Source organism: Hyperolius riggenbachi, chromosome 6 (assembly GCF_040937935.1).
Source record: "Hyperolius riggenbachi isolate aHypRig1 chromosome 6, aHypRig1.pri, whole genome shotgun sequence".
Taxonomy (NCBI): Eukaryota; Metazoa; Chordata; class Amphibia; order Anura; family Hyperoliidae; genus Hyperolius; species Hyperolius riggenbachi.
Window position 1 is genome coordinate 79,311,408 of NC_090651.1, and position 22,001 is coordinate 79,333,408.

The window sequence follows — 22,001 nt, forward strand, 5'->3', positions numbered from 1 at the left end:
AGGAGCTCACACTAATCCCACCATAGCCATAGTCTAATGTCCTACCATATTATTATTATGTATTTATATAGCACTGACATCTCCTGCAGCACTTTACAGAGTCCATAGTCATGTCACTGACTGTCCTCAGAGAAGCTCACAATCTAATCCTACCACAGTCATAGTGTAATGTCCTACCATATTATTATTATGTATTTATATAGCATGGAAGTCTTCTGCAGCACATTACAGAGTACATAGTCATGTCACTGACTGTCCTCAGAGGAGCTCACACTCTAATCCTGCCATAGTCATAGTCTAATGTCCAGTCATATTATTATTATGTATTTATATAGCACGGAAATTTTCTGCAGCACTTTACAGAGTACATAGTCATGCCACTGACTGTCCTCAGAGGAGCTCACAATCTAATCATACCATAGTCATAGTCTAATGTCCTGCCATATTATTATTATGTATTTATATAGCACTGACATATTCTGCAGCACATTACAGAGTACATAGTCATGTCACTGACTGTCCTCAGAGGAGCTCACACTCTAATCCTGCCATAGTCATAGTCTAATGTCCAGTCATATTATTATTATGTATTTATATAGCACTGAAATCTTCTGCAGCACATTACAGAGTACATAGTCATGCCACTGACTGTCCTCAGAGGAGCTCACAATCTAATCCTTCCATAGTCCTAGTCTAATGTCCTTCCATATTATTATTATGTATTTATATAGCACTGAAATCTTCTGCAGCACTTTACAGAGTACATAGTCATGTCTCTGACTGTCCTCAAAGGAGCTCACAATCGAATCCTACCATAGTCATAGTCTAATGTCCAATCATATTATTATTAGTATGTATTTATATAGCACTGACATCTTCTGCAGCACTTTACAGAGTACATGGTCATGTCAATAACTGTCCTCAGAGGAGCTCACAAGCTAATCCTACCATAGTCATAGTCTAATGTCCTACCATATTATTATTATGTATTTATATAGCACTGAAGTCTTCTGCAGCACATTACAGAGTACATAGTCATGTCACTGACTGTCCTCAGAGGAGCTCACACTCTAATCCTGCCATAGTCATAGTCTAATGTCCAGTCATATTATTATTATGTATTTATATAGCACGGAAATTTTCTGCAGCACTTTACAGAGTACATAGTCATGCCACTGACTGTCCTCAGAGGAGCTCACAATCTAATCATACCATAGTCATAGTCTAATGTCCTGCCATATTATTATTATGTATTTATATAGCACTGACATATTCTGCAGCACATTACAGAGTACATAGTCATGTCACTGACTGTCCTCAGAGGAGCTCACACTCTAATCCTGCCATAGTCATAGTCTAATGTCCAGTCATATTATTATTATGTATTTATATAGCACTGAAATCTTCTGCAGCACATTACAGAGTACATAGTCATGCCACTGACTGTCCTCAAAGGAGCTCACAATCGAATCCTACCATAGTCTAATGTCCAATCATATTATTATTAGTATGTATTTATATAGCACTGACATCTTCTGCAGCACTTTACAGAGTACATGGTCATGTCAATAACTGTCCTCAGAGGAGCTCACAAGCTAATCCTACCATAGTCATAGTCTAATGTCCTACCATATTATTATTATGTATTTATATAGCACTGAAGTCTTCTGCAGCACATTACAGAGTACATAGTCATGTCACTGACTGTCCTCAGAGGAGCTCACACTCTAATCCTGCCATAGTCATAGTCTAATGTCCAGTCATATTATTATTATGTATTTATATAGCACGGAAATTTTCTGCAGCACATTACAGAGTACATAGTCATGTCACTGACTGTCCTCAGAGGAGCTCACACTCTAATCCTGCCATAGTCATAGTCTAATGTCCAGTCATATTATTATTATGTATTTATATAGCACGGAAATTTTCTGCAGCACTTTACAGAGTACATAGTCATGCCACTGACTGTCCTCAGAGGAGCTCACAATCTAATCATACCATAGTCATAGTCTAATGTCCTGCCATATTATTATTATGTATTTATATAGCACTGACATATTCTGCAGCACATTACAGAGTACATAGTCATGTCACTGACTGTCCTCAGAGGAGCTTACACTCTAATCCTGCCATAGTCATAGTCTAATGTCCAGTCATATTATTATTATGTATTTATATAGCACTGAAATCTTCTGCAGCACATTACAGAGTACATAGTCATGCCACTGACTGTCCTCAGAGGAGCTCACAATCTAATCCTTCCATAGTCCTAGTCTAATGTCCTTCCATATTATTATTATGTATTTATATAGCACTGAAATCTTCTGCAGCACTTTACAGAGTACATAGTCATGTCTCTGACTGTCCTCAAAGGAGCTCACAATCGAATCCTACCATAGTCATAGTCTAATGTCCAATCATATTATTATTAGTATGTATTTATATAGCACTGACATCTTCTGCAGCACTTTACAGAGTACATGGTCATGTCAATAACTGTCCTCAGAGGAGCTCACAAGCTAATCCTACCATAGTCATAGTCTAATGTCCTACCATATTATTATTATGTATTTATATAGCACTGAAGTCTTCTGCAGCACATTACAGAGTACATAGTCATGTCACTGACTGTCCTCAGAGGAGCTCACACTCTAATCCTGCCATAGTCATAGTCTAATGTCCAGTCATATTATTATTATGTATTTATATAGCACGGAAATTTTCTGCAGCACTTTACAGAGTACATAGTCATGCCACTGACTGTCCTCAGAGGAGCTCACAATCTAATCATACCATAGTCATAGTCTAATGTCCTGCCATATTATTATTATGTATTTATATAGCACTGACATATTCTGCAGCACATTACAGAGTACATAGTCATGTCACTGACTGTCCTCAGAGGAGCTCACACTCTAATCCTGCCATAGTCATAGTCTAATGTCCAGTCATATTATTATTATGTATTTATATAGCACTGAAATCTTCTGCAGCACATTACAGAGTACATAGTCATGCCACTGACTGTCCTCAAAGGAGCTCACAATCGAATCCTACCATAGTCTAATGTCCAATCATATTATTATTAGTATGTATTTATATAGCACTGACATCTTCTGCAGCACTTTACAGAGTACATGGTCATGTCAATAACTGTCCTCAGAGGAGCTCACAAGCTAATCCTACCATAGTCATAGTCTAATGTCCTACCATATTATTATTATGTATTTATATAGCACTGAAGTCTTCTGCAGCACATTACAGAGTACATAGTCATGTCACTGACTGTCCTCAGAGGAGCTCACACTCTAATCCTGCCATAGTCATAGTCTAATGTCCAGTCATATTATTATTATGTATTTATATAGCACGGAAATTTTCTGCAGCACATTACAGAGTACATAGTCATGCCACTGACTGTCCTCAGAGGAGCTCACAATCTAATCCTTCCATAGTCATAGTCTAATGTCCTTCCATATTATTATTATGTATTTATTTAGCCCTGACATCTTCTGCAGCACTTTACAGAGTACATGGTCATTTCAATAACTGTCCTCAGAGGAGCTCACAATCTAATCCTACCATAGTCATAGTCTAATGTCCTACCATATTATTATTATTATTATTATGTATTTATATAGCCCTGACATCTTCTGCAACACTTTACAGAGTACATAGTCATGCCAGTAACTGTCCTTAGATGAGCACTTTTCAAATGTGGCATGCACATATAACTATACCTTATATTGATATCTAGGAGCACATGTGCCTTCTTAATGCTATTGTCTGTGGAACATATCTACTCTATGTATATAGGGGACACTGCTACTTAATTATCTTGAGGCACCTGGCTATTTAACTTCTTATCTTGAGGCACCTGGCTGCTTTTATTATGGGGGAATGAGACTCTTCTTGGGGGCGGGGCCGGGGGGCGCAATTTTGGTGTTTGCCATAGGCGCTATTTTACCCAGATACGCCACTGCGTGTGTGCGTAGCTCTCCATCTGTGTGCACTAGAAGGCTCAGACAAACCAGACGCATGCTGCTGTGCGGAAACCTGAACGCGTAGACAGCCGCCCCGCCGCCGGACCGCGCGGCGGCATCTCCACAATCGTTTACGTTACCCCCCCCCCCCCCCCCCCCCCCTCCGAGGAGTGGACTCCGGACACTTCCCACCAGGCTTCCCAGGATGTGAGTTTTGAAACTCTTTCTTTAATTCTTCCGCATGCATGCGACAATCTGGCACCCAAGTTCTTTCCTCCACACCATATCCCTTCCGGTGAACCAGATACTGCACGGAATTCTGCACTAACCAAGAGTCCAGAATCCTTTCAATCTCATATTCAATCTCATATTCAGGTTGGTCATCAACCAACACGGGGGGGGGGGGGGGGGAGAGAGGAATCCACGTGCACTGCCGGCTTTAAAGAGAATCTGTATTGTTAAAATCGCTCAAAAGTAAACATACCAGTGCGTTAGGGGCAGGGCCGGATTACCGACCAGGCAACAAAAGCAGTCGCTTGGGGCCCCATTCAGAGTCAAAGGGGCCCCATCAGCACATAAACCAGCCCTTGCCATCCTGTCAGCGGTGGCTGGATGGTATAATGGTTAAAGGGACTCTAAGTAGTGCAGTAACTATGGAAAGATGCATATCATTTTAAAGCTCTCTTTCTCCTCTTTCCAATGATATATAAACAGCTGCTCTATGCCTTTTAGTTTTCGATATTTTCGCGATCGAAATCGCAGCCACAGGACGACTTTTCTCCAAAGTCAGCAGTGACTGGATGGTATAATGGTTAAAGGGACTTTGAGCAGTGCAGTAACTATGGAAAGATTCATATCATTTTAAAGCTCTCTTTCTCCTCTTTCCAATGATATATAAACAGCTGCTCTATGCCTTTTAGTTTTCGATATTTTCGCGATCGAAATCGCAGCCACAGGACGACTTTTCTCCAAAGTCAGCAGTGACTGGATGGTATAATGGTTAAAGGGACTTTGAGCAGTGCAGTAACTATGGAAAGATTCATATCATTTTAAAGCTCTCTTTCTCCTCTTTCCAATGATATATAAACAGCTGCTCTATGCCTTTTAGTTTTCGATATTTTCGCGATCGAAATCGCGGCCACAGAACGACTTTTCTCCAAAGTCAGCGGTGACTGGATGGTATAATGGTTAAAGGGACTCTGAGCAGTGCAGTAACTATGGAAAGATTCATATCATTTTAAAGCTCTCTTTCTCCTCTTTCCAATGATATATAAACAGCTGCTCTATGCCTTTTAGTTTTCGATATTTTTGCGATCGAAATCGCGGCCACAGGACGACTTTTCTCCAAAGTCAGCGGTGACTGGATGGTATAATGGTTAAAGGGACTCTGAGCAGTGCAGTAACTATGGAAAGATTTATATCATTTTAAAGCTCTCTTTCTCCTCTTTCCAATGATATATAAACAGCTGCTCTATGCCTTTTAGTTTTTGATATTTTCGCGATCGAAATTGTGGCCACAGGACGACTTTTCTCCAAAGTCAGCGGTGACTGGATGGTATAATGGTTAAAGGGACTCTGAGCAGTGCAGTAACTATGGAAAGATTTATATCATTTTAAAGCTCTCTTTCTCCTCTTTCCAATGATATATAAACGGCTGCTCTATGCCTTTCAGTTTTCGATATTTGTGCGATCGAAATCACGGCCACAGGACGACTTTTCTCCAAAGTTGGCAGCTCGATTCAGCACAATGCAATGAAATATAAGGAACCCAGGGGGATATAATTACAAACATCATGCTGGTAGGTGTGAGGATGTAATGAATTAGTTGTAGGTATGCTTAAAGGCATATCCACAGGCACTGCTTGGAGTCCCTTTAAGGGCTCTGCCGCTGACACAGGAGACCAGGGTTCGAATCTCAGCTCTGCCTGTTCAGTAAGCCAGCACCTATTCAGTAGGAGACCGTAGGCAAGTCTCTCTAACACTGCTACTGCCTATAGGGCGCGTCCTAGTGGCTGCAGCTCTGGTGCTTTGAGTCCACCAGGAGAAAAGCGCGATATAAATGTTATTTGTCTTGTCTTGTCAAATGATGCCGTGCGCTGCTGATTGTCTTCAGAGCCAGGCTCTCCTCCTAGGTCCCCCTCCTGCTACTGTGCGCTCTGCCGCTGCCCACTCCACCCTCCCTTCCCACAGAGAACCACAGCTGCAGCAAGAATGATAGCAGCAGATGGCAAACGCTCACTCACCTATCCATAATTCAAGCGATAGAGATCCCGTCATCTGAAACCCATCTGTCTCTTCTACAGTGCAGCCGCTCGCTCTGAACTTCCTGATTCTCAGATCAGACAGGAAGTAGAAAGTAGTAATAGTAGTAGTAACAGAGCGGCAGCACTCTAGAGGAGACAGATGGGCTCCGGATGACGGGACCTCTATTGCTTGGATCGCAATAGGTGAATGCGAGTCATCTGGTGCTGTCATTCTCCCCCACTGCGGCTGCCTTCTCTGCTGGACTATCGTATTCACTGGGATGGAGGCTGCATGGTGGCTGTCTAGTTTGGGAGGAAATCGGTTGTTCGTTTGTGGGGGTGGTTATGTAATTCTGTCTGGGGAAGGGTTTCCGGTTTGGCGGTGTCCAGAGCTTTCTGCTATTGCCAGGCTGGAGATGCAGGGGGAAAGTGCAGCTGCTGTGATATCTGGCGCCCTCTTCACAGGGGTGCCCCAGCCCCTGAGTGCAAATGTCCCAGCCATTCATCTCTCACGCTGCATTTTGCCGCTGCTATTCCCTGCATTGTGCACCCACAGAGGAAAGCGTGCTGTTGCCCATAGCAACCAGTAGCTCGGCTGCCCGGTGTGTGCGGCATATTGCTGTGCAGCTGCATCTTCTGATTCTATTACGACATGATGGGGGGGCCCAAATCAGTTACTTTGCTTAGGGCCCCATTTAGCCTTAATCCGGCTCTGGTTAGGGGACATCTCCTATTACCCTCTGTCACAATTTCGCCGCTCCTCGCCGCATTAAAAGTGGTTAAAAACAGTTTTAAAAAGTTTGTTTGTAAACAAACAAAATGGCCACCAAAACAGGAAGTAGGTTGATGTACAGTATGTCCACACATAGAAAATACATCCATACATAAGCAGGCTGTATACTGCATTCCTTTTGAATCTCAAGAGATCATTTGTGTGTTTCTTTCCCCCATGCACTGAAGTTTCAGGCTGCTCTTTTCTTCCTGCAAACAGCTTTGCCCTTGTTTGTAATTCCTCAGTATGTGAAAGCCCAGCCAGCTCAGAGGACGATTAATCCAGCTGATTAGAGCAGCTTCTCTCTTCTCTCTTATCTAAATAACACACAGGCAGTGTGCATAGAGGGGCCAGAAAGGGTGAGTTCATAGCAGAACCACAACACTGAAGAACTTGGCAGCCTTCCAGACACAGGCTGACAAGTCTGACAGGGGAAAGATACTGTAAGGAAACGCGGAAATGCCGCCGTCTCTCAAGGTGAGGCGGCTGTTTCCGCGTCCAGCATGGCGTCACAACGCGGAAAAAACGCTGCATGCCGCATAGGCAGTGCGGCGGAATCCGCATCAGAGGCGGCCCCCGCACTAGATACATTGCATGACAGTACTGGTGTGGCTGGGACTGATAGTCCACCAAGATTCAGACTTACACGCGCGCGAGCAGAAAGGCAGAGTTTAAATAGCAGTTAGAAGGGTGTCGGCTGACCAGCTGGGTCAGCTGACAAATTCCACTGCTCTCATTGGACCAGCAATTAGGGAGGTCCTGGAAAGGTCCTGGAGTATATATACTGCTGGTTGTTCACTTGCTCTTTGTCTGGCGTGCGATCACATACGTGGGAGCACCCAGATCCGTAGTCAGATCCTGAAGTGTGCCGGGACCAGCTGGAGCTGTAATCCTACACTTAGCTAGATATTTGATAGCTAAAGTACTAGTTTGATTGTGATTATATGTTATGACTTTTGCCTGCCTCGACTATCCTCCTGAACTCTGACCTTGTACCTCGATATTTCTGATACTCTGTTGCCGAACCTCGGCTCGTTCCTAGACTCTGTTTCTGCCTCCTGATTTTGTACCCCGATATATCTGATACCCCGTTGCCGAACCCTGCCTGTACTTTGACTCCGCCTTTGCCTACTGTATTTGTACTTTATCTGTCCGTGTGTGTACGACCTGGCTTGTCTGACCTCGAGAACCGACCTCACGATTGGAGGCGGTTCCCAGTCCTGTTAGTGACACTTCTTCCTGAGTGTCACTCTCGGACTTTCCTTCCTACTGTCAGTCTGACTCCTCCCGTCTTGGAGAGCTCAGGTCTGCGGAAGGAATCCGTGCAGTTCTCCTTGCTGCACTGAGGCCTAGGCCTCCTAGTGTTACTGTTACACCAAAACACTACACTCTACTCAGGCGAACAGAGGTTAGTTTGTATATCGGATTATCGGTGAGACTGCAGATCACTTATAATCTGGTATATATCTGTATTTCCGGCGATACTGCAGATCACCGGTAATCAGATACTCTCTGCGCCCACCGATCGTTACAGAACGCCAGACCTAAAAAATGCAAATGGACGCACATACTGACCGTCTGGGCGCACTTGCCACTTCGGTGGAAAACATCAACCAAGTGCTGGGTAGCCACAAGACTATGATTGATGTCCTGTCAGGCTCTGTGCAAACCCTCCAGACGTCAGTTGATTCAGTGCGATCCTCTCCTAGTACTGACATACGTATGCCTGTACCTGATAAATTTTCCGGCCACAAGTCTGACTTCCGGAATTTCAGGAGTAGAGTGTTATCGTATTTCGAGTTGAGACCCCGATCCTCGGGGACTGAGACCCAACGGGTCACCTTTATTAAAACTTTGCTGTCTGGTGACTCCCAGTCATGGGCATACAACCTGCCTTCTACCGATACTGCTCTGACCTCGGTAGAGGAATTTTTTAAGGCCATGGCCATAATCTACGACGACCCTGACCTTGCTGCATCCTCTGAGCGGAAGCTCAAACTTTTACGGCAAGGCAGGGGTCCAGTCGAGGATTACGCGGCCGAATTTCGTAGGTGGTCAGTTACGGCCAGGTTTGGCACTTATGCCCTGTTAGATTACTTCCTGTCTGGGTTGTCAGATGAGGTCTCCGACCTAATGTTAAGCCAACCCGAACCCAAAACAGTCGACGAGGCCATCTCATCGGCCATTCGAATCGACCGTAGGCTACGCCATCAGAGACAGACTAGGGGCAGTCATCGGCTTAGGCCGACCTCTTACACAGTGCCTCCCGCTGCACCCCTAGTAACTCCGTCTCCTTCTGTCTCATCATCTCCGGTCTTGCCTCCACCTGAGCCGATGCAGATCGGTCGGTCTAAATTGACCCAAGTGGAGAGAAGACGGAGATTGTCGGAACAACTATGTTTATACTGTGGTGAAGGGGGGCATAGGGTACGAGACTGTCTCATTAAGCCTAATAAGGATAAGCCGGGAAACGCTACCGCCTAGGAGTGATAAGGGGTGACACCCTAGGCGCCCAGATCGCACCCCTGAAAGAAAGACGATTGCTCCTCCCCTGTACGATTACATGGGGGGACAAATCTGAAGCCACAGAGGCCTTTATTGATTCAGGCTCCGCGGCTAACTTCATGAGTTCCGAATTTGCAGAGAAGTTGGACATTCCTCTCACCCCAGTAAAACCACCTATCCAGGTTACTGCCGTGGACGACTCCCCGTTACAAAGGGACCGTCCGCTGTCCCAGACACCAGAGGTGGAAGTCATTACTGGGGTACTGCACAGGGAGAGTTTACGTTTTTTTGTGTTACATATGACCACCTCCACCATTGTCCTAGGTATGCCTTGGCTGCAGCTTCATTCGCCACAGATCAATTGGGCGACAGGACAATTAACCAGTTGGTCAGACTTCTGTTCCCAACAGTGCCTAGGAAAAGTGGTATTAGGTCAGACCAAGGTACATGTGGAGGGTGTTCCCGAGCAATACTCCGAGTTCTCGGATGTATTCTGTCCCAGGGCTGCTGATAGGTTACCTCCTCATCGCCCTTTCGATTGCCCCATCGATCTCCGTGCCGGTTGTATGCCCCCTAGGGGTCACCTGTATAATTTGTCTGGACCAGAGAAGGTGGCTATGCAGGAGTACATCCGTGACAATCTGGCCAAGGGGTTCATTCGCCCCTCCCACTCGCCTGCAGGGGCCGGTTTCTTTTTTGTTAAGAAAAAAGACGGAGGTCTTCGACCTTGCATCGATTATCGGGGCCTAAATAAAATCACGGTGAAGAATCGTTATCCGTTGCCATTAATAGACGATTTATTCACGCAGGTCACAGACGCTTAGATCTTTTCGAAATTGGATCTGAGGGGTGCATACAACCTGATCCGCATTAGAGAGGGCGATGAATGGAAGACGGCCTTCAACACACCCGATGGGCATTACGAGTACTTAGTGATGCCCTTCGGGTTGTGCAATGCGCCAGCCGTCTTCCAGGAATTGATTAACGAGGTATTCAGGGAGGTGTTGGGTAGGTTTGTGCTTGTATACCTTGACGATATACTAATTTACTCCAACAACCTCTCCGAGCACAGGGTCCATGTCAGATTTGTGCTAAACAAGTTGAGACAAAATCTGCTGTACGCCAAGTTGGAAAAATGTATTTTTGAAGTTACATCTGTCGCCTTTCTGGGGTACATAATCTCCACCTCGGGCCTGTCTATGGACCCTGCCAAGGTATCCGCTGTTCTGGAGTGGCCTCAGCCGGTGGGGTTAAAGTCGTTGCAACGTTTTCTGGGTTTTGCAAACTATTATAGGAGGTTCATAAAGGGGTACTCCACCGTTATTGCACCTCTCACCAGTCTCACTAGGAAAGGGGCGGATACTACTCACTGGTCGCCTGAGGCCCTACAGGCATTTTCGACCTTGAAGGAGCTGTTCTGCACAGCACCCATACTAAGACATGTAGACACTTCCTTCCCTTTTATTGTTGAGGTAGACGCCTCAGAAGTCGGGGTGGGGGCTGTGCTGTCTCAACGTTCAGGTTTACAGGGTAGATTGCACCCATGTGCCTATTTTTCTCGGAGATTCTCTCCAGCAGAGAGAAACTACGATATAGGCAACAGGGAACTCTTAGCCATTAAACTAGCCTTTGAAGAATGGCGTCATTGGTTAGAAGGAGCGGAGCATACTATCACGGTTTTTACCGACCACAAGAATCTAGAATACATCGAGGGGGCTAAGAGGTTAAGCCCTCGTCAGGCTCGATGGTCCCTGTTTTTTTCAAGGTTCACATTCGTGATTACGTACACCCCGGGCAGTAAGAATACTAAGGCAGATGCGCTATCCAGGTGCTTTGAGCCAGAAACAGCACAGGCCTCCGTCCCTGAGACGATTGTTCCGCGAAAATTGGTGCTGGCTGCAATTGATACTTGGGAAGACTGGAAGGAGACGTTGAGCCCCTTCCAGCAGGACATCCCGGAAGGGAAGCCTGAAGGGGTCATGTTTATTCCCTTGCCCTTTCGTCTTCAGATCCTTGAAATGTTCCACGCACATAAAAATGCTGGACATCCTGGAGTTGCCAGAACACAGGATCTTGTAGCCAGGTGTGCCTGGTGGCCTTCCCTGTCTGTTGATTGCAGGGAATTTGTTAGGGAATGCGCAGTATGTGCTAAGAGTAAACCCTCCCGGCTGGCACCTGTCGGTACCTTACAGCCTTTGCCCGCCCCGAGTGAGCCATGGACCCACTTGTCCATGGATTTCGTGGGTGAGCTCCCCAGGTCTGAAGGCATGTCGGTCATTTGGGTGGTAGTCGACCGCTTCAGCAAGATGGCCCATTTCGTGCCCTTAAAAGGACTCCCCTCGGCCCAGGAATTGGCCGACCTGTTCATCATCCACATTTTCCGGCTGCATGGCATTCCGGAAAACATAGTGTCGGATAGGGGAGTCCAATTCATTTCTAGATTCTGGAGGGCATTTTGCCACCAAATGGGCATGAAGCTGTCTTTCTCGTCCGGCTACCACCCACAGACTAATGGCCAGACTGAAAGGATAAATCAGTCTCTAGAACAATTTTTGAGATGTTATGTTGCGGAGGCACAAGACGACTGGGTCAGATTTTTGCCCTTCGCAGAATTTGCTCAAAATAACTTGAGAAATTCCTCCTCCGGATTTTCGCCTTTTCAGGTGGTAACGGGGAGATCGCCCAAGTTTTCCCCCTTGCCAGTTGCCTCCTCTCCGTTTCCAACCCTGGAAGCCTGGCACAGGGCATTTAAAGTCATCTGGGGGAAGGTGAAGAGTAATCTGGAAAGGGCATTCCAGAGTCAAAAGGGTCAGGCTGACAAAAGACGCTCATTGGAGTGGAAGTTCCAGCCAGGAGACTTGGTCTGGGTGTCCACACGTCACTTAACCCTGAGACAGCCCTCAGATAAACTGGGCCCCAGGTTTGTGGGTCCATTTTCAGTGGCCAAGAAGATCAACAACGTTACGTATTCCGTTGATCTTCCCGCCAGCATGCGTGGGGTAAAGTCCTTCCACGTATCCCTGCTTAAACCAGCAGTCCATGTGGGTCCCACTCCTCCTCCTCCTGTGGTGGTGGACGACCAACCTGAGTACGAGGTAGAAAAGATATTGGATTCACGCATGGTACAGAATTCGGTACAGTACCTCGTACATTGGAAAGGGTACGGCATTGAGGAGAGACAGTGGGTACCGGGTTCACGCATGCATGCAGACGAGTTAAGGAGGGAGTTTCATGCCTTACATCCCGAGAAACCTGGTAGGAGTTGTCCGGAGTCCACTCCTCGGGGGGGGGGGGGTACTGTAAGGAAACGCGGAAATGCCGCCGTCTCTCAAGGTGAGGCGGCTGTTTCCGCGTCCAGCATGGCGTCACAACGCGGAAAAAACGCTGCATGCCGCATAGGCAGTGCGGCGGAATCCGCATCAGAGGCGGCCCCCGCACTAGATACATTGCATGACAGTACTGGTGTGGCTGGGACTGATAGTCCACCAAGATTCAGACTTACACGCGCGCAAGCAGAAAGGCAGAGTTTAAATAGCAGTTAGAAGGGTGTCGGCTGACCAGCTGGGTCAGCTGACAAATTCCACTGCTCTCATTGGACCAGCAATTAGGGAGGTCCTGGAAAGGTCCTGGAGTATATATACTGCTGGTTGTTCACTTGCTCTTTGTCTGGCGTGCGATCACATACGTGGGAGCACCCAGATCCGTAGTCAGATCCTGAAGTGTGCCGGGACCAGCTGGAGCTGTAATCCTACACTTAGCTAGATATTTGATAGCTAAAGTACTAGTTTGATTGTGATTATATGTTATGACTTTTGCCTGCCTCGACTATCCTCCTGAACTCTGACCTTGTACCTCGATATTTCTGATACTCTGTTGCCGAACCTCGGCTCGTTCCTAGACTCTGTTTCTGCCTCCTGATTTTGTACCCCGATATATCTGATACCCCGTTGCCGAACCCTGCCTGTACTTTGACTCCGCCTTTGCCTACTGTATTTGTACTTTATCTGTCCGTGTGTGTACGACCTGGCTTGTCTGACCTCGAGAACCGACCTCACGATTGGAGGCGGTTCCCAGTCCTGTTAGTGACACTTCTTCCTGAGTGTCACTCTCGGACTTTCCTTCCTACTGTCAGTCTGACTCCTCCCGTCTTGGAGAGCTCAGGTCTGCGGAAGGAATCCGTGCAGTTCTCCTTGCTGCACTGAGGCCTAGGCCTCCTAGTGTTACTGTTACACCAAAACACTACACTCTACTCAGGCGAACAGAGGTTAGTTTGTATATCGGATTATCGGTGAGACTGCAGATCACTTATAATCTGGTATATATCTGTATTTCCGGCGATACTGCAGATCACCGGTAATCAGATACTCTCTGCGCCCACCGATCGTTACAGATGCATTGATTTATTACAGAGACTGTCATAGTAGAAAGTGCTGCAGTTAGCCAGAACACATTAGAATAGCTTTTGGAACATGTAGGATGATAAAAAACAGGATGCAATTTTTGTTACGGAGTCTCTTTAACAGAGACACATGGAATGATCTCACGCCTCGCATGCTGGCTGGGAGATCAATAGCATAAGTGACGTTATTAATTTTCCTGGTCACTGGAAAAGGTCCTATGAATCTAGGGCCCAGTTTGGGTGACAGTTGCTTCAAGGCCAAATGCCGACTGGACACCCACACCAAGTCCCCTGGAGAGAATGTCCACTCTACGGACCGCCTTTTGTCTGCCTGCTTTTTCTGGGTCTGGAAGGCTTTCCCCAAGTTTCTCTTAACCATTCCCCAAATCTCCTTCTAAGCCCTCTGCCAGTCCTCCAGGGCCGGGAATGGTGTAGATGCCACTGGCAATGGGGCAAACTTGGGTGATCTTCCCGACACTATCTGAAATGGGGAAAACCCTGAAGAGGAACTCTTCAGGTTGTTGTGCACAAATTCTGCAAACGGCAAAAATTTTACCTAATCGGATTGCGCATCTGCAACATAACATCTAAGAAATTGTTCCAGGGACTGGTTAACTCTCTCGGTCTGGCCATTGGTCTGTGGGTGGTAGCCTGATGAGAATGCAAGATCCATGTCCAGCTGATGGCAAAAAGCTCTCCAAAACTTAGATACAAATTGGACTCCCCGATCTGACACTACATTTTCCGGAATGCCATGCAGCCGGAAAATGTGCTGGATGAAGAGATCGGCCAATTCCTGGGCCGAGGGGAGTCCTTTCAAGGGGACAAAGTGAGCCATCTTACTGAATCTGTCTACTACCACCCAAATGACCGTCTTGCCCTTAGACCTGGGGAGTTCTCCCACAAAATCCATGGACAAATGAGTCCAAGGTTCACTCGGGACTGGTAAATGTTGTAAAGTACCAACAGGAGCCTGACGAGAAGGTTTACTCCTAGCACACACTGCACACTCTCTTACAAACTCCTTACAGTCTGTTGCTAATGTAGGCCACCAAGCACATCTGGCCAGCAAATCCTGAGTTCTGGTGGCCCCAGGGTGACCAGCATTTTTGTGAGAATGGAACAGCTGTAACAGTTGTAGATGGAAAGGCAGTGGCACAAACATAACCCCGTCAGGCTTCCCCTCTGGAACATCCTGTTGGTAAGGGCTCAGAGTGACTGTCCAATCTTTCCAGGTCTCAGTGGCTGCCAAAACCACCTTCTGAGGTAGAATGGTCTCAGGGGCTGAGGGCTGTACCGTCTCGGCCTCGAAACACCTGGACAAGGCGTCGGCCTTGACATTTTTACTACCAGGGGTATACGTAATTACAAATCTGAATCTCAAGAAGAACAAAGACCATCGGGCCTGACGGGGGCTAAGTCTCTTGGCACCCTCTATGTACTCCAAATTTTTATGATCAGTATAAACTGTGATAGTGTGTTCTGCACCTTCTAGCCAATGTCGCCATTCCTCAAAGGCTAACTTGATGGCTAAAAGCACCCGGTTGCCTATATCGTAGTTTTTCTCTGCGGGTGAGAACCTACGAGAGAAGTAGGCGCATGGGTGGAGTTTACCCTGTAAACCCGAACGCTGAGACAATACAGCCCCCACCCCCACCTCTGAAGCATCCACCTCCACGATGAAGGGGAAGGTGACATCCACATGTCTTAATATGGGTGCAGAACAGAACAGTTTTTTCAGTGTGGAAAAAGCAGTATGTGCCTCTGCTGACCAGTGGTAAGTATCAGCCCCCTTTTTGGTGAGACTGGTGAGGGGCGAGACCACTGTAGAGTACCCTTTTATAAACCTTCTGTAGTAGTTGGCAAAACCCTAAAACCTTTGGAGCGCCTTCAGTCCCACAGGTTGAGGCCACTCTAAGACAGCAGAAACCTTACCAGGATCTATAGAGAGGCCAGACGTAGAGATAATGTACCCCAGGAAGGCAACAGAGGTCACTTCAAAAAGACATTTCTCAAGTTTAGCGTAAAGCAGATTCTGCCTTAACTTCCCTAGGACAAACTTGACATGCTTTCGGTGTTCCGAGAGATTAGACGAAAAGATCAGAATATCGTCCAGATATACTAGGACAAACTTCCCCAACACTTCCCTGAACACCTCATTAATCAACTCCTGGAAGACGGCCGGGGCGTTACACAACCCGAAGGGCATCACCAGGTACTCGTAGTGCCCGTCGGGTGTGTTGAAGGCCGTCTTCCATTCGTCACCATCCCTGATACGAACTAGGTTGTATGCACCTCTTAAATCTAATTTTGAGAAAATCTTGGCGTTAGTAACCTGAGTGAACAAATCGTCAATCAAGGGCTGAGGATAATGATTTTTCACTGTAATCTTGTTTAAACCTCGGTAATCAATGCAAGGACGAAGGCTTCCATCTTTTTTCTTTACAAAAAGAATCCTGCCCCTGCTGGTGAACGAGAGGAGCGGATGAACCCTTTAGCCAAATTTTCTTTGATATACTCCTGCATTGCCAGTTTCTCAGGCCCAGATAGATTATAGAGGTGACCTCTGGGAGGCATACAACCAGATCTTAAATTGATGGGACAATCGAAGGTACGGTGGGGAAGAAGTTTATCAGCTGATTTGGGACAAAACACGTCTGCAAATTCTGCGTATTGGCTTGGCACACCTTTAACCTGAATCTTGGTGTTACCCACGGTTACTTTCGCTAAACAGTGATGATAACAATGGGTAGACCAGCTCGTTAGCTGACCTGAAACCCAGTCTATCTGGGGTGAGTGAAGCTGTAACCATGGCATGCCAAGGATAACGGTGGAGGTTGCCATATGCAAGACCAGAAACTGCAGACTCTCTTTATGTAGTACCCCAACACTGAACACCAACTTCGGGGTGCGAGACAGGGGAGGTCTATTTTGCCGAGGAGAGTAATCTACTGCAGTGACCAAAACCTGCTGGTCCAATGGAAGTATGGGAATCCCCAACTTTTTTGCAAACTCGTAATCCATAAAGTTGGCCGCTGAGCCAGAGTCTAAGAAAGCTTCAGTGGAAACAGTCTAACCTTCCCATGTGACAGAACAGGGAAGGAGCAAGCGATTATCGTTTAGAGGTAAAGACTGCATCTGCAGTATCACCAACAATACAGATATATACCCGATTATTGATGATCTGCAGAATCACCGATAATACAAGTATGACTAACCTCTGGACACCTGATAAAGTGTAAGTGTTTAGGTGCAACAGTAGGCGGTCTCCCGTGGGGCGGGAGACGCAGATAACAATGAGCATGGACCACCTAAGGAGCAGAAGGCCCTTGACTGTGTGTGAACTATCTCCTAGGAAAGGGGATAGAGATAACCTACGAGCCAGTGATTCCCTGCAATACTGGGAATCAGACTATACTGCAGCCAAAGGACTCAGGGATAGAGGGATAGAGCCCCTGACTGGACTGCCGAGAGGCCTCTCTGAGGAACAGGAGATCTCTGCAGCTACCTTACACTTGGCGGGGTAGTGTAACAGGTAGCACAGACAGACTGAACACTCGAGGTATGAGTGACAGCCAGAAGGGTCGGCCAGGCCAGGTCGGAAACACACGAGCAGATAAGGTACAGAGACAGAAGGCTGATTCGGTAACCAGGTACAGGCAGGGTTCGGCAACAGGTAGGCAGATATGCAGAGGTACCGAATCAGAAAGCAAGAGAAAGGTCGACAGAGCAAATAGTCATAACATATAAATATAACAGAGTCCTAGACTGGAGTGTGAGCTCCTTGATCTCGACACCCGGGAACTAGTCTAGAGTATAACACAGTAATGACACAGAGTCCCTAAGCTTGGGTGTGAGGTCCTTGGTCACAACACCCTGGAACTGGTCTAAAGTATAACACAGCAATGACACAGTATCCCTAAGCTTGGGTGTGAGGTCCTTGGTCACAACACCCTGGAACTGGTCTAAAGTATAACACAGCAATGACACAGTATCCCTAAACTTGGGTGTGAGGTCCATGGTCTCAACACCCTGGAACTGGTCTAAAGTATAACACAGCAATGACACAGTATCCTTAAGCTTGGGTGTGAGGTCCGTGGTCTCAACACCCTGGAACTGGTCTAAAGTATAACACAGTAATGACACAGTATCCCTAAACTTGGGAGTGAGGTCCGTGGTCTCAACACCCTGGAACTGGTCTAAAGTATAACACAGTAATAACACAAGCGTAATCTGGTTAAGTGTGAATTCCCAGGTCCACCTGGTTCTAACACACTGTGGGATCTGACTATGGTCTGAGTGCTCACACGTATGTATTCGCAACGGCAGACAACCTGAGACTGACCAGCGAGATCTATATATAGTGCAGCGCTCCTCAGCGCTACCCAGTGCCACTCAGCCAATGACAGTCTGCGCTGGGATCAGCTGACCAACCTGATCAGCTGATCCCTCTCCTCCTGGCATAAAGGTCCTGCCTAACAGCGCGCACGTGCGTAGCTCTCCAACTGTGTGCACTAGAAGGCTCAGACAAACCAGACGCATGCTGCTGTGCAGTATCCGCCGGTCTGAACGCGGAGACAGCCGCCCCGCCGCCAGACCACGCGGCGGCATCTCCGCAATCGTTTACAGTACTCCCCCCTGAGGAGTGGACTCCGGACACTTCCCACCAGGCTTCCCAGGATGTGAGTTTTGAAACTCTTTCTTTAATTCTTCCACATGCATGCGACAACCTGGCACCCAAGTTCTTTCCTCCACACCATATCCCTTGCAGTGAACCAGATACTGCACGGAATTCTGCACTAACCGAGAGTCCAGAATCCTTTCAATCTCATATTCAGGTTGGTCACCAACCAACACGGGGGGGGGGGGAGAGGAATCCACGTGCACTGCCGGCTTTAACAGAGACACATGGAATGATCTCACGCCTCGCATGCTGGCTGGGAGATCAATAGCATAAGTGACGTTATTAATTTTCCTGGTCACTGGAAAAGGTCCTATGAATCTAGGGCCCAGTTTGGGTGACAGTTGCTTCAAGGCCAAATGCCGACTGGACACCCACACCAAGTCCCCTGGAGAGAATTTCCACTCTACGGACCGCCTTTTGTCTGCCTGCTTTTTCTGGGTCTGGAAGGCTTTCCCCAAGTTTCTCTTAACCATTCCCCAAATCTCCTTCAAAGCCCTCTGCCAGTCCTCCAGGGCCGGGAATGGTGTAGATGCCACTGGCAATGGGGCAAACTTGGGTGATCTTCCCGACACTATCTGAAATGGGGAAAACCCTGAAGAGGAACTCTTCAGGTTGTTGTGCGCAAATTCTGCAAACGGCATCTCCGCAATCCTTTACATATAAACTTGTAAATAGTGCTGAACGCAAATTGAAAAAATGCACCTTTATTTCTAAATAAAATATTGGCAGCATAAATTGTGATAGGGACATAATTTAAAAGGCGTAATAAGCGGGACAAATACGCAAATAAAATACATGGGTTTTAATTACGGTAGCATGTATTAATTTTAAACTACAATGGCCAAAAACTGAGAAATAATGATTTTTTTCCATTTCTTTCTCAATCTTCCTGTTAAAATGGATTTAGAAAAAAATAATTCTTAGCAAAATGTACTACCTAAAGAAAGCCTAATTAGTGGCGGAAAAAACAAGATATAGATCAATTAATTGTGATTAGTAGTGATAAAGTTATTGGCGAATGAATGGGAGGTGAACGTTGCTCGGATGCATGAGATTTTCCGTGCTGTAGGCTGAAGTGGTTAATCTGCGCCAGTTTAGGGATGGATTTGCACTTTTCTTAACTGTAGTGCAGCTCTAGAAATTCACGCTAAAACTGCCGCTATTACATGGGATTTGAGAAGTTTCTTATTATGATGCAGAACAGTCTCCCTGCTGGTTAGAACTGTTTAAGAAGAAACAAACTGTCTGTAATGCTTTATTACATTTAGCCCATTGAGTTTAATTAGATGTAAAGTTTATAGCAAGTCTAACTTCTAATCTATTAGAACAAAAATCACAAAACGTAGTTGAGATTCATTGGGGATTCTCAGCACATTTTCTTGACACATTAGTTGACATGAACTGATGTATAAATGCTGGTGAATGCAAGTGAATTGTGGCATTTGAACCTGGCTGGATAGAGTCAGCCATTTTAAATCCAAGTTCCAGAACTAGTTCTAAAATAATACTTGAACATGCTGATGTATTTTTTGTGTCCGGAAGGCTAGGCCGGGGCGCAGGAATGGATTAAGATGAAATGGGGCTCTAGACAAGATAGCAGTTTTTGCCCACCTGGCATTTTTTATAAGAATTGTTGGGGGCTACCCATTCACCAGGCCCCCAGCCCATATGCAATTCCCTTTTTCACCTAGGTGATATTTTCACAACTTGTAAATCAAATGCATTTTAAATACTCACAAGTAAGAAAATACTGAAAATTATTTTGTAAGCAATTTTTCAACTACTTTTTGATACTGTTTTTTTCAATTACAAAATGCTAAAAAGTTAATTTAGATAGAGGATGAAAAATTATCTCTTAGAAGAAAACTCAGGTGAAAAAGTGAATTGCATATGGGCCATAGACTCTCTCCAGGCCCTAGGCAACCTAGAATTGCCTTGTACACGTGAATGATCCAGCTCTGCTGAGCTCAACCAAGCAGCCACTTGGGGCGTCGCCAACCTTTCAAAGTAACTTTTACTGCCAAAGATATAAAAATTCAGTAACTGGGGCACTCTGGCTGCCTTAAAGTGAACCGAGCATCATTTTTAACTCCTAGGGAAGCTCTATAGCAAATTAAAAACGCATTCTAAAAATGTGGTTTATTATTAAAAAAACAAAACTTTCATTTTACCAAATCTTTTTACATTTAATGCTAGGTACACACCAGACAATTTTCGAACAGATTTACCTATCAGATCGATTATTTCCAACATGCCTGATCTTAATTTTGATACATTTTTCGATTTTCCGATTTTTTTCAATAATTTTTTCGATCGTTTTCCACTCACTTCTATCAAAATTGATCAAAAAAGATCTAAAAAATGATTAAAAGAATTAACAATCTATCAAAATTCAGATCGGACATGTTGGAAATAATCAATCTGGCAGATAAATCTGCCAGAAAATTGTATGGTGTGTACCTAGCATAAGAGTTAAGTAGGCAGTATCCTTCTAACTCTTCCATCTGTGCAAGAACTTGTGGACAGAGGAGCAACAGATGATGGAAGGAAATACCTTATGAGACTTAATTGACCACAAACAGAAAACATTAGTCACACTAGTAGAATTGCACACCTAGCCTGGATAATGGCAGTGGAAAGGTAGCAGGGGGGGTGAGCGTCTCAAACATGGCAGCCCTTTCAGCTATATGAAGCCAGGAGCTTCTTAGATTCCCTTAAGGGGGGGCACTCTGGTTATCTTATGGGGGGCACTCTGGCTACCTAACAGGGAGGGGGACTCTGGCTACCATACGCAGGGCTACCGCTATGGCATCACAGGGTCTTATACCAAAAAGTTGTGAGATATGCCCCTGTGATGCCATAGTGGTGGCCCTGCGTATGGTAGCCAGAGTGCCCCTCCTTGTTAGGTAGCCGGAGCGCCCACCATAAGATAACCACTTTTAGGCCTTTTAGGCGATTCCGATTCAGATTCCGCTTTTTAATCAGTTTTTACATCCGATTCCGATTCCGATTCGCAGTTTGCTCCCTGCACACTGCAAATCGGAATCTGAATCGGATGTAAAAACAGATTAAAAAGCGGAATCTGAATCGGAATCACTTGCAGTGTGCAAGAGGCCTAAGTCATGACCTTGCTACATCTCAAAACCGGGACAGTTAAAAATGGCGCACAGCGCCAGATGAATAAGAAGGGCGCCCCATAGACTTGCATTATATAACGCTATTTAGCGTTATAAGTGTTAAAAAATGGCGCAGGCAGTGTGCCTTACACTTATAACGCTAAATAGCGTTATAAAGCTTCAAAATTTCTGAGGACAGAGGGGTCGGGGGGAAGAGAGAGGCAGCGGACACTTGAGGGCATAGGCAGCGGACGAAGATGTGTGCAATATGCATACATTACCTTGTCCCGGGCCGC

General features: G+C 46.0%; 1 long non-coding RNA gene across 1 annotated transcript in view; it reads left to right on the top strand.

Annotated features, from left to right (window-relative positions):
- LOC137522473 (uncharacterized) overlaps window positions 1–22,001 on the top strand; it is a 28,795-nt gene that overhangs the window by 666 nt on the left and 6,128 nt on the right. The window lies entirely within an intron of this gene.